The sequence below is a fragment of the Rousettus aegyptiacus genome, unplaced genomic scaffold, assembly GCF_014176215.1.
Source record: "Rousettus aegyptiacus isolate mRouAeg1 unplaced genomic scaffold, mRouAeg1.p scaffold_m13_p_7, whole genome shotgun sequence".
Classification (NCBI taxonomy): domain Eukaryota; kingdom Metazoa; phylum Chordata; class Mammalia; order Chiroptera; family Pteropodidae; genus Rousettus; species Rousettus aegyptiacus.
Genome location: NW_023416310.1, coordinates 62,837,351 through 62,849,347, shown reverse-complemented (window position 1 = coordinate 62,849,347; position 11,997 = coordinate 62,837,351). Strand labels below are relative to the sequence as shown.

The 11,997-nt window shown below is 40.0% G+C and overlaps 1 pseudogene; it reads right to left on the bottom strand.

The window, feature by feature from the left end:
- Positions 1–4,169: 4,169 nt before the first annotated feature.
- Positions 4,170–4,288, bottom strand: LOC118606019 (annotated as a pseudogene).
- Between the last annotated feature and the right edge of the window lie 7,709 nt (positions 4,289–11,997).

Below are 11,997 nucleotides of genomic sequence, written 5' to 3'. Positions count from 1 at the left end.
CTGTTTTATCTACAGATAAAGAGAATTGCCTTTTTTTGAAGAGGAGTAGAAAGGTGGGCCTTGGTGTCACACAGACTAAAGTGCCGAATTGCAGCTCTACCATTCATTAGCTGAGCAACCGGAAGCCAGTTGCTTTAGCTCTTTGAGCCTCAATTATTTCATTCATAAAATGGGGATAATAATGTGCCCCTCAGAGTAATGGTCTTAGAGAAAATTTCATGTAACACAAAGTGGTCAGAAGCCATTCCTTGTTCAGGTAAGTGATGTGCGTCTTGTCCCATGGCATTCCAGCTTCCTGACCAAAACCGAAGAGGCCAAGAACTGATGGCTGAGCCAAAAGCAGCTCGCTCTGGGCTGGCCAGTGATCAAGCCACAGCCTGACTAAAAAACCGCCAGAGAATGATAAACATGCCCAAGCAATTAATTTTTAAAAATAGCTTTATTCAAAAAAGTAATTACTGAAAAAGTCCAGAAAATAGGTGTGGAAGACAGAATAACAGCAACTAAATATGCCTATGTCCTCATCCCTGTGATCTGTTAATATGTTCTATCGCAGTGGCAAAGGGGCTTTGCAGATGTGATTCAAGTAGGAATCTCGAGGTGGGGAGATTATGCTGCATTAGCTGGATAATCACCAGGGTCCTTATAAGAGAGAGGAAGGAGGAACAGCGTCAAAGAAAGGAATGTGGTGCTGACCTGCCTTCCTTCCTTTTATAAGGTGGGTGTGATATGGGGCCATGATTCAAGGAGTACAGGTAGCCTTCAGAAACTATAAAAGGCAAAAGAATGATTTTCCCTGTGAGCCCCTAGAAGGAACACAGCCTTGCCAATACCTCAACTTTAGCCTCTGAAACCAATTTTTAGATTTTTGATCATCCGAACTGTAAGCTAATAAACTTGTATTGTTTTAATCCATGAAGTTTGTGGTAATTTGTTGCAACAGCAAAAAAAAAAAAAAAAAAAAAAAAAAAAAAAAAAAAAAAAAATTAACCTCTGAATGGAGTAAGGGATTTCATGGGGATAAAATACATAAGGTCGGGCGGGCTTATGGAATGTTGGCGGTGTTCTAGCTCTTGATTCGGGCAATAGTAACATGGGTTAAATTTATAACCACCTGTTCAATGTTACATGCATGTTATGCACACTTTTTTTCATGTAAGTTATACTTCACAATTTAAACAAGAGTTTCAATGACTTTTTTTCTTTGGAGAAATCTAGAAGGTCTCTGGAAATAGAGGAAACCCTCAAATTGGGTAATTGAGATGAGTTTAAAGGAACGGGTGTTTACAGAGGTGTGAACGCAGGTTAGAGAAAGAAATAGAGGGCAGTGCAGTGTCCTGAGACTAACACTAGAGGGAAGTCATTACCACTGTCAGGGCTGGAAAAGCGAAGGGAGAGGGCGGTCACCAGAACTTGGAGAAGTAGATCTGTGGAGAGAACAGCCAGAAGGGAGTTGCCAGTGGAGTGACTGGCAGTGAGGGACGTGGGGGAATACATAGCTCGACATTCAATGTTCTGCTGGTGCTGGCCATTGGCCGATCCCATCCAGAAACCAGAGCACAAGGGACCTGGCTAATGCCCCTTAGCCGTAGAGTAGGGTGGAGAAGGACAGAGAGCAGGAGAGGAGGGCCAAAGAAAGTGTCCTTTACAAGTCTAGACCCTCTTGTCTTTTGTTCAGGAGAAAAAATTTCATGGTCTCCACAGAGGTGACACGTAAAATCTCATAAGATATCAGCATGAGTGATGTAAGTTCCACCACATGCTCGCATGAAACCTGAAATGTTAGCCCTAACAGTGCTCTTCATATACTGTAATGTAGGCTATGGGAAGGATGGCGAAAGAAAACAATTCACAGAAACATATCTGCTACTCACTCTCTTCTATAGCTGGTGATGAGGCCAAAATTGACATTATTAAGCTCATCTCTCCATCATCTCACACTGTATCCCTTTCTTCTCTTCCAGTATTTCAGCTGGAGGAGGAGGTTCTTGATTGTATGATGGTGACCCAAACTTTTATTCTTAAAAAACTAGAGGCCTTGGTGGCCTTGACTTTATTTCAGTTTCTGTGGACAAGAAGGTTGGAAAAGAAGTTCTAAGAGACTACAGCTCCCAGGAATCCCTTGGGAGAACCACATAATCCTCCCTGACCCCCCATTGCACAGCGATAATCTAGTTTTTCCCTGGCAACTAAGATCAATCACCCTGCTTAATCCATTCTGGGCCCTTTGGTTCAGCAGTCCAAGGAGACACAGGTGGCCTGGGGCCAGTCTCAACTTCTAATTTAACAGTGCAATGGCTATGTTCCCTGGTGGTATGATCCTCTCTTGGGCTCTAGGACTTCCAAACTCACCAATTCCAAGATAACAGGATGAGAAGCAAAAAGTACTCCAATAGGTTTTTGCATATAGGAGACTCAAGGACACTGTCATCTCTACCCTTTGGTTTCCAGATTCACATATCTGGCTACTTGGAGAAGGCACCAAATATCAACAATTGGTTGGAAGCATGTGCTGAACCCTGTAGGACAGCTTACAGCAATTTTCAGGGTGTTGCTTTCCATCTGCAACCATGACTGAATCTTCTTCCATTCTAGGTGGTGAGGGGGTGAGGGGGCATGAGTTCAAACTAGCACATTTCATGAACTTCCATTATCATAAAATGTTTCTCTTATTTGGAGTCAATACTGTAAGGTATATTATGTCTACAAATAAGGAGTTCTTTAAGCCCAAAGTCTGTGGATCTCGCAGAGCACTGTGGACAGAGAAAGCAAATCCATACCCAGTTTATGAGTTTATCATTTTGAAGACAGATTTCTGCTGCACAGCTCTCATTTCTGCCACGAGGGCCACTTGGTAATTGTATAGGGTGGTGGAGAAAGGGCTGGCTGACACCTACAGAACATATCATCTCGTACACTTGATAATTGAGCACCTTGCTTGTGATGGATGTCTCTTGTGAGGATTTACATAGAATTTGAATTATTCTGTGGCCATTCCAAGAGGTTAACCATATTCCTCTCATTAAGAGCTGCTCGCCATCACTTCTCCTATTTTGTTCTTTCTAAATTCCTTATCAATATATTCTGTGAGTCACTGCTCATGAATCAATGTAGATCCAGATCTCTCCTTCCACACAAGTAGACAGACTGAGGTACTATCTGCAGTTACGTCCACTAGGAAGAATGCCCTTCACCAATGACTTTCCCTGAGTATGAATACAGTGTCATCTGCCTCTAGGAGTCCAGGTCTCAATTGTTCCAATCAAGATCAGGGAACCTCTTCTATTGCAGTGTCTCCCACTCTTATCTTTAGCATACAGAGGACACTACCACAGAGTTCTTCAGTGGTGCTGGTGGCCCGTTTCTTAACACTTTGGTGGGGGTAGTGTCCTTTAGATCCTCCCAGGGGGTGTGCTTTGGCTTTCAGTAGTTTGATGCATCTCAGTGTGTGTCTTTTGAATATATGTTACTTGGAGATTAATTAAGGTTCTTAGATTTATAGATTCATGTATTTCATAAAATTTGGAAAGTTTTCAAGCATGATTTCTTCAAATATTCTTTCTACCAACTTCTCTCTCTTTTCTCTTTCTGTGCTCCCATAATGTGTATGTATGTATGCTTGATGGTGTCCCACAAATTCCTTGAGGTCTATCCACTTTTTAAAATCTTTTCTCATTTCTGTCCCTCAGACTTTATAATTTCTGTTGTCTTATCTTTAAGTTCACTAATTCTTTCTTCTGTCTATCTGGCTCTGATATTGAATCCCTCTAGTGAAATCTTAATTTCAGTTGTTAAGCTTTCAGCTCTAGAATTTGTTTGGCTTCTTTTAAAAATATATCCTTATTAATATTCTCATTTTGTTAATACATAATTTTTCTGATTTTCTTTACTTCTTTGTCCATGTTTTCTTTTAATTCTTTAAGCATTTAAGATTGCTGTTTTAAAATCTTTCTATAGGAAGTTTGATGTTTGGATTTTTTAGGAATGGTTTTGTCAATTTATCTTGTTTCTTTGAGTAGACAATATTTTCCTGATTCTTTGTATGTCTTGTGATGGTTTATTTTTTATTTTTTTAATTATTATTTTTTTTTTAGGAGAGGCAATCCTTGGTTGACTTCACAGATTACAAAGACCTTGTCAGCTTATGATCCTTTATTTTTTAGTTTTTACACCCACGACACCTGGTCTTCCTGGGTGGTCTCCTATCCAAGTACTAACCAGGCCTGACCTTGCTTAGCTTACAAGATCAGACGGGATTGGGCTTGTTCAGGGTAGTATGGCCGTAGACTTGTGATGCTTTTTTTTGTTGTTGAAAATTAGACATTTAAGTATTATAATGTGGCAACTCTGCAAACCAGATTCTTCCCACTTCTCAGAGCTTTTTTTTAAATTGAAAGCTGTAGAAGCCAATTTGTTTTGCAACTTTCCTCAACTAATTTTTAAAGGCTATATTCCTTGTTGTATGTGGTCACTAAAGTGTCTGTTCCTTAGTTTGTGTTTAGCTAGGGTTTTGACGGAAATTTTCTTGAATGCTAGTAGCAAAACAACAACAACAAAAAAACCCTGAAAACAAAACCACAACACCTCTCCCAGTCTTTGTAGATTAGTTCTGTGCTTGGACACTCCATCAGCACTTAGCTGGATTTGCACTGAGACTTGGAATCAGCCAAAGGTAGATGTTATGGTCTTCTCAGGTCTTTTCTGAGCATTAATTTTGCTCTAGGGATGTGTGTGCCTTCCTAAATTCCTCCATATACATGGTGTTTTTAAATACTCTAACTTCCAAAGAAACTCTCCAGTTTTGCTTCCAGGCCTTAAATCATCTATTATAGTTTTGAGCATCATCTTTGGCCCCAGGCATCTGCAAATTACTTCTTGGCTTAGCACTGAAAAAATTCTACCTTTCTGGTACAAACTCTGAGTAAAGTGAAACAAAAGCCAGCACCTTGCATCAGTCCTTCAGGCAGTCTTCAGATGAGTTAGAACAAACATATTTAATAACTTGCAGCTAAAGTCTTCTCTGCTCCTCTCTGATAGCAAGACCAAGATCCCATATTGGCAACATGGACTTTCATTTTCCAGACTGCCGCCTGGCCATGGGGCTAGGCAAAGACAAATAAAAACATCACAAATATTTCCTACTGTTTTAAAGTCTCTCTGTCTTAGTTCAGTGTTCATTTATATACTGCAAACATTTAACCATCTTCCAGAGTGTTGACAACGTTGGTTCTGAGAGTGCCTACTTGTTTCGTGATATTTCTATGGAGGAATGATAGCGTGAAGGTACCTACTCTGGCATTTTACTGATGTCACTTGTGTTTCACAAGGAGCTGTCATATATAGCAGAGTGCAGCAAAGAAAGCTGAGGAACCAAGCCCAGGTCATAGTTGTCAGAGAGGATGAGCTTTAAATGTGGCTAACTGTCCAACCAACGCAAGTGTGTTATTCCAAGGTCAGGACCCGAGTTAGGTCCTTGTGACATGGAATAGCGACATGAAAGTAAATGCCTGTAGGTGACTGACAAGACACATTTGAACTTCCTGAGCCTGTAGGCAAGGCCCAATTCTCCATATTAAGAACTATCACTCCCTTCTGCTAACCACGAGATAGAAGGAAATGCGGAAGATTTTCTCCAGCAAAATAACATGTTGACCTCTTAAGACCCATCCTGTTCCCATTTGGCTACAGTGACCATAATTAGGGCTGTCATAGTCTAACTCAGTCTGGATATCCTGGGCCTGATAAAGGGTGGTAGCATATATTTCCAAATGTGCTTTCAGAGCTGAACAACATATGCTAGTAGCTGGGAGAGAATATGTGAGACTGTATTCTTAGTATGTTATCTCAAGGCCAAGAAAATAAAATTAGATAGGAAAGCATTTATTGACTTAAAATACAGGTATTAGCACTCTGGCAAGGCTCCTAGGAGACAATGTAAGCTTGCTAATTGGATGGCTCCCAAAAGTGTGCAAAAGGCAGTGGCTCACACTGAGTGAGGTCGAAGTGGCAGGATTTTGCTCTGTCAAATAGTGGAGAAAGGAATTAAAAAGTTAAGGGAAACAGGTATGCTGAATGGATATTATGGATGGCTGGAAGCCCCAGTAGATGATTATGTCCCATGGGAAAACCTAGAGGATACATCATTGACCCAGGCCATAGAGGCCACATTGGTCTGAGGGGCAGCAGCCTCACTAAAAATGTGACTTGTGTCTGTTGCCTGTTGCCTTTGTCCCTGGTTACTGGGAGACAACCTCCAAATTGGGAATTTCCTGAGTGATAAGAGTGTCTTTGTTTGTCAGAGTAGAACTCTGAGTTTATGCTAATAAGATGAGTCAAGATAGAGGATAATAATACCGGGAAGACCAACCATGTAATTGGAGAGTTCAGGCTTTGAGCCACATGATATCAGCCCAACTTCTGGGGAGGAAAGACTGACTAGATTGAGTTTCATCACATGGCCAATGATTCAATCAATCATACCTGTGTGATGAAAGCTCTAGAGTCTGGAAGCTCAGGTGATCTTCTGGGTTGGTAATTGTAAATCAATGTGCCAGAACAGTGACGTGTCCTGAAGACATGGAAGCTTTATGTTTCAGACCTTCCTGGATTTCACCCTCTGCTTCTCTCCCTTTTACTAGTTTGGATTTGTATCCTTTTTCTACAATAAAACTAGAATTGTAAGTATGGCACTTTCCTGAATTCTGAGTTGTTCTAACAAATTATTGAGCATAAGAACATTGTGGCAACCCAAAATTTGCAACCAGTTTTTAAAAAATGTGAGCTGCCTGGGAACCCTTCACCCTGCAGCTAAAATATCCTCTGCTCCCTTCTGATACTAAGATTCAGGATCCCATATTGGCAATACAGGCTTTCCTTTTCAAGACTGCCACCTGGCCATAAAGAGGCTAGGACAAAGACAAAGACAATGTCTGATAAAGACATTCTTTATCAGATGTGTCTGAAGTGAGGTCAGTCTTGCGAGGGACTGTGCCCTTATCCTATGAAATTTCCCCTAACTCTAGGTAGTTAATGACAGAATTGCATTGCAGTGATTCTCCTTTGTAGGTGAAGGCTGAGAGTAGGGGAGGCTGTTACAGAACTTGGCTCCCTGATAACCTCAAGACAATAGAAGCCAGAGGGCATCAATTATTAAAAGATTGACAAAGTTGGAATGGCAGCCAAGGGGAACTGACTCACAGAGAATTACAGAGATGATTAATATAATTTGGTGTCCTTAGAAGCAAAATAGATGGACTACCAACAAGCATACCACTCAACTTGTATCAGCAGAAGAAATCAAGGATGGATGAGTAGGAGGTTGAGGGCAATAGCCCCAATAAAATGTCACATACCTTACCTAGTTTTTTGACCTGAGTCAATTTTTAATTTATTTTTAGAGCAATTTTTGTTCACAGCAATATTAAGAGGAATGTACAGAGATTTATCATGAATCTCCTGCTTCCCCTTATCAATGTCCCCCACCGGATGGCACATTTGTTATGATCACTGAGCCTACACTGACTTGTCATTATCACCCAACATCCATAGTTTGCCTTATGGTTGACTCTTGGCGCTGTACATTCTATGGGTTTGGACAAATGTAAATGGCATGTACCTATCATTGTAGAGTATTTTCATCATACAGAGTATTTTTACTGCCTTAAAAATCCTCTGTGCTCATCTATCCATCCCCCATCCTACCCCAGGCCCAAACCCTGGTGACCTCTGACTTTTTTACTGTCTCCATAGCTTTACCTTTTCCAAAATGCCATATAATTGGGATCCTATAGAATATAGGCTTTTCAGACGGTTTTTTCTCACTTAGGATATTTATTTAAGGTTCTTCCATGTCTTTTCATGGCTTGATATCTCATTTTCTTTTTAGAGCTAAATATTATTCTATTGTCTGATTGGACCATAGTTTATTCACTTACATACTGAAGAACATCCTGGTTGCTTCCAAGTTTTGGCAATTATGAATAAAGCTGCTGTAAATATCCATGTGGACATATTTTCAACATCTCTGGGTAAATTCCAGAGAGGGTGACTGCTGGATCATATGGCAAAAGCATGTTTAATTTTGTAAGAAACCTCCAATCCCTCTTCCAAAGTGGCTGTGCCAATTATCATTCCCAACAGGAATGAATGAGAGTTCCTGTTGCTCTCCAGAATTTGGTGTGGTCAGTGTTCTGGACTTTGGTCATTCTGATAGGTCTGCAGTGCTATCTCATTATTGCTTTAATTTGCATTTCCCTGATGACATATGATGTGGAGCATCTTTTCATATGCTTATTTGCCATTTGTATATCTCCTTTGGCATGATATCTGCTTAGGTCTTTGGACTATTTTAAAATCAGGTTGTTTTCTTCTTACTGAGTTTTAACAGTTCTTCGTATATGTTAGATAATAATCCTTTATCAGCTATGTCTTTTGCATGCACTTGATCCCAGTCTGTGCTGAGCCAGTTTTCAGACCTAGACCTCATTGATTGACGAGATAGCCATATTCCTGAAAAAAATGCTACAATGCCACAGCAAGTATACACAGTAATGTCCCTCCTCAAAGAGATCTACAGTTATTTACTCGGTAACTGTATACTTGGAAAAAGGAATACTTAGACATTTTGAGAACTGTTGGAAACAAGTTCTAAACAGGCACTTTGGAGAGCCCAAAGCGTTACGGCCCCGTGTTGGGATGTCATACAGAAGAAAGGCAATAAACAAAGTATTGGTCAGTGTTCATATTTCAGTGTGTCCGTTGGGTCTGCAGATCCACCCGGCAGTGCTCTCCACATTCACCAAATATATAATTGGATCAACGTAGTTGGCAGTTGATGCTACCCTCACATTAAAATGTGGTACATGAAGTATCACAGTACAGATGGTCAAGTAGAAACCTTTGAAACTGCTCACACCTCCTCCAGTCAAGATAGACAATCAGAAATAATATTGCCTGGGGTGGCTGAGGTTAGTGCTACCTCTATGTACACAAAAGGTACAGGAATGGTAATCTCTATCATATCTCCTTTCCATCACCAGTTACACTGGATAGATTCTGGAGGAAGTTTATAGATGACCACAGGATCAGTTGAGTAGTAGCCATAGCTGCAGCTACTGACCTGCTAACAGTGAGTGATACAGCCCAAGGTATATGCTAGGCAGCCATTTGTCTGACAAATTCATTCTTTTCAATCATCATTAGAGAGTATCAGAAATAGTTAGCCTTTACATGGGACAACAGTATACACATACAATTTTGCCTGAGGTTATGTTAACTCACTCTCTGTCATAATATTGTTTGAAGATATATGGACTATCTATACATTCCATATTGATGTATTACATAAATTACATTATATTGATTAGGCTAGATAAGTAAGATGTGGCTAGCACAGAATTTGAGAGAAAAAAATCTTATGAAGTTTCAAGGGCTGGCCTCATCAGTAACATTTTAAAGGGTTTGGTGAATAGGGTCATACCAGGACATCTCTTTCAAAATAAAAGACAAATTAATCCATCTTGTATCTCTTATGATGAAGAAGGAAGCACAATGCATGATAAATCTCTTCACTTTGTAAAGACAGCATATTTCATAGCATGTTCCATACTGCTTTTGCCATTATAAACATCTCCCAACTTTGTCATCAGACTCGATTACCAAACATCAAAGTGCTGGCACAGTGAGCATCGTGATAATAGAGAAGGATGATACGCATGGGCACAACAGCATGGACTCCCACTTCCCAAGCCGATCTTGCTACCATCCCCACCAAATATCTGACCTGCCAGCAGCAGAAACCAACGCTAAGCCTACAATGTGGCACCATTCCTCAAAGATTGCACTGAGCCTCTTTCTGCAAAGACCAACAGTTCATTTACATAGGAAAGACACACATTCTAGGTTTACCTTTCCGGCTCATACAGCCATAGCACAACCATTCAAGGGCTTACACACTGTTTGATTCACTGATGTGCGATCTAGTATCAAGTATGCTTTTTAAATATATATTCTGATGTTTTGACATCTGTAGCCTTGTTGACCCTGGGTAGACTCTATTTCCCAGGCCTAGATAATTCCTAGAGATAGGATATGAGTTGCATGTAAGTGCATCTTTCATATGCAAACTAATCCAACCACCTACTCTATCAACTCTTACACTGAGCCAATATTCCCTTGCACTAATCATCTCTGGGACAGGTACCAGGGAACTCAGGATAGCCCTTACACCACAGGACCCGCTGAAATTATTCAAATTAGCCAATCTTAAGCCCGCTTGCCCTGCCTCACTCATTCCTTTTCACAGAAACTACGATGAAGGCCCTTACCCACATTTCCTACTCCCCACCCAGCTTCCTGTCTCTCTGCCTCCTGACCAGCCCTAGTGCCTCTTCATGTGACCCTGCATGGTATGGTGTGCCCTCTCTTTTGGGAACTGTAACAAATTATCTTGTCAATGGCAGTCATTTCTTGATCTGTTGGCCCAGTCTCCCTGGATAAATAATAATGCCTACATTTTATTTTATTTTATTTTTAAATGCTAGTTTATTATTTTTTCATACTATATATACATAATTTTTTAACATTTTACTTTTTATTTTCCCTCTCTCTCCTCCCCCTGCCCTTCTGGTAACCACTAGTCCATTGCCCATGTCCATGAGTCTCTGTTTGTTTGTCCTGTTCATTTGTTCCATTTAGGTTTATATCCTACATATAAGTGATATCGTGATTTTCAACCTTTTCTGTTTGGCTTATTTCGCTTAGTATGATTATTTCAAGATCAATCCATGTTGTTGCAAATGGCAGTATTTCATCTTCTCTTATGGCTGAGTGATATTCCATTGTATATATGTACCACAGCTTCTTTTGCCAATCATCTATCATAGGACACTTCAGTTGCTTCCATGTCTTGACCACTGTGAAAAATGCTGCTATGAACATCGGTGTGAAAATACCTTTTTGAATATGAATTTTCAAGTCTTTGGGGTAAATACCCAGTAGAGGGATTGTTGGATCATATGGTTGGTCAATTCTTAGTTTTTTGAGGAACCTCCATGCTGCTTTCCATAGTGGCTGTACCAATTCACAGTTTCACCAGTAGTGTATGAGGGTTCCTATTTCTCCACATCCTCTTCAACATTTGTTATTACTTGTCCTGTTGATTATAATCATTCTAACAGGTGTGAGATGGTATCTGATTGTGGTTTTGATTTGCATTTCCCTAATAGCTAATGATGTTGAGCACCTTTTCATATATTTGTTGGCCATTCGTATGTCCTCTAGGGAGAAGTGTCTGTTCAGATCCTCTGCCCATTTTTTGATTGAATCATTTGGGGATTTGTTGTTGTTATTGTTATTGAGTCATATTTTGTATGTTGTATATTTTGGATATTAGGCCCCTATTGGAGATGTTGCTTGCAAATATGTTTTCCCATTCGGATGCTTGTCTCTTTACCTTGTAGACAGTTTCTTTTGCTGAGCAGAAGCTTTTTAGTTTGATGTAGTCTCATTCATTTATTTTTGCTCTCACTTCCCTTGCCCTTGAGGTCAAATTCATGCAATCTTCTTTAAGTCTAAGGTCCTTGAGTTTAGTTCCTATGTTTTCTTCTATGAATTTTGTTTCAGGTCTTATATTCAGATTCTTAATCCATTTTGAGTTAATTCTGGTGTGTAGTGATAGACAACAGTCTAGTTTCATTCTTTTTCAGGTGGCTTTCCAGTTTTCCCAGCACCACTTATTGAAAAGGCTTTCCTTTCTCCACTGTATGCTTTTGCCCATATAAATATGGGTTTATTTCTGGACTCTCAATTCTGTTCCACTGGTCTATATGTCTATTTTTCTGCAAATACTATGCTGTTTTGATTACTGTCGCTTTGTAGTATAATTTTTAGTCAGGCAGAGTGATGCCTCCAGCCTTGTTCTTTTTTCTCAGGATGGCTTTGGCAATTTGAGGTCTTTCGTGCTTCCATACAAATTTTCATTCTATTTAAAAAATAGAA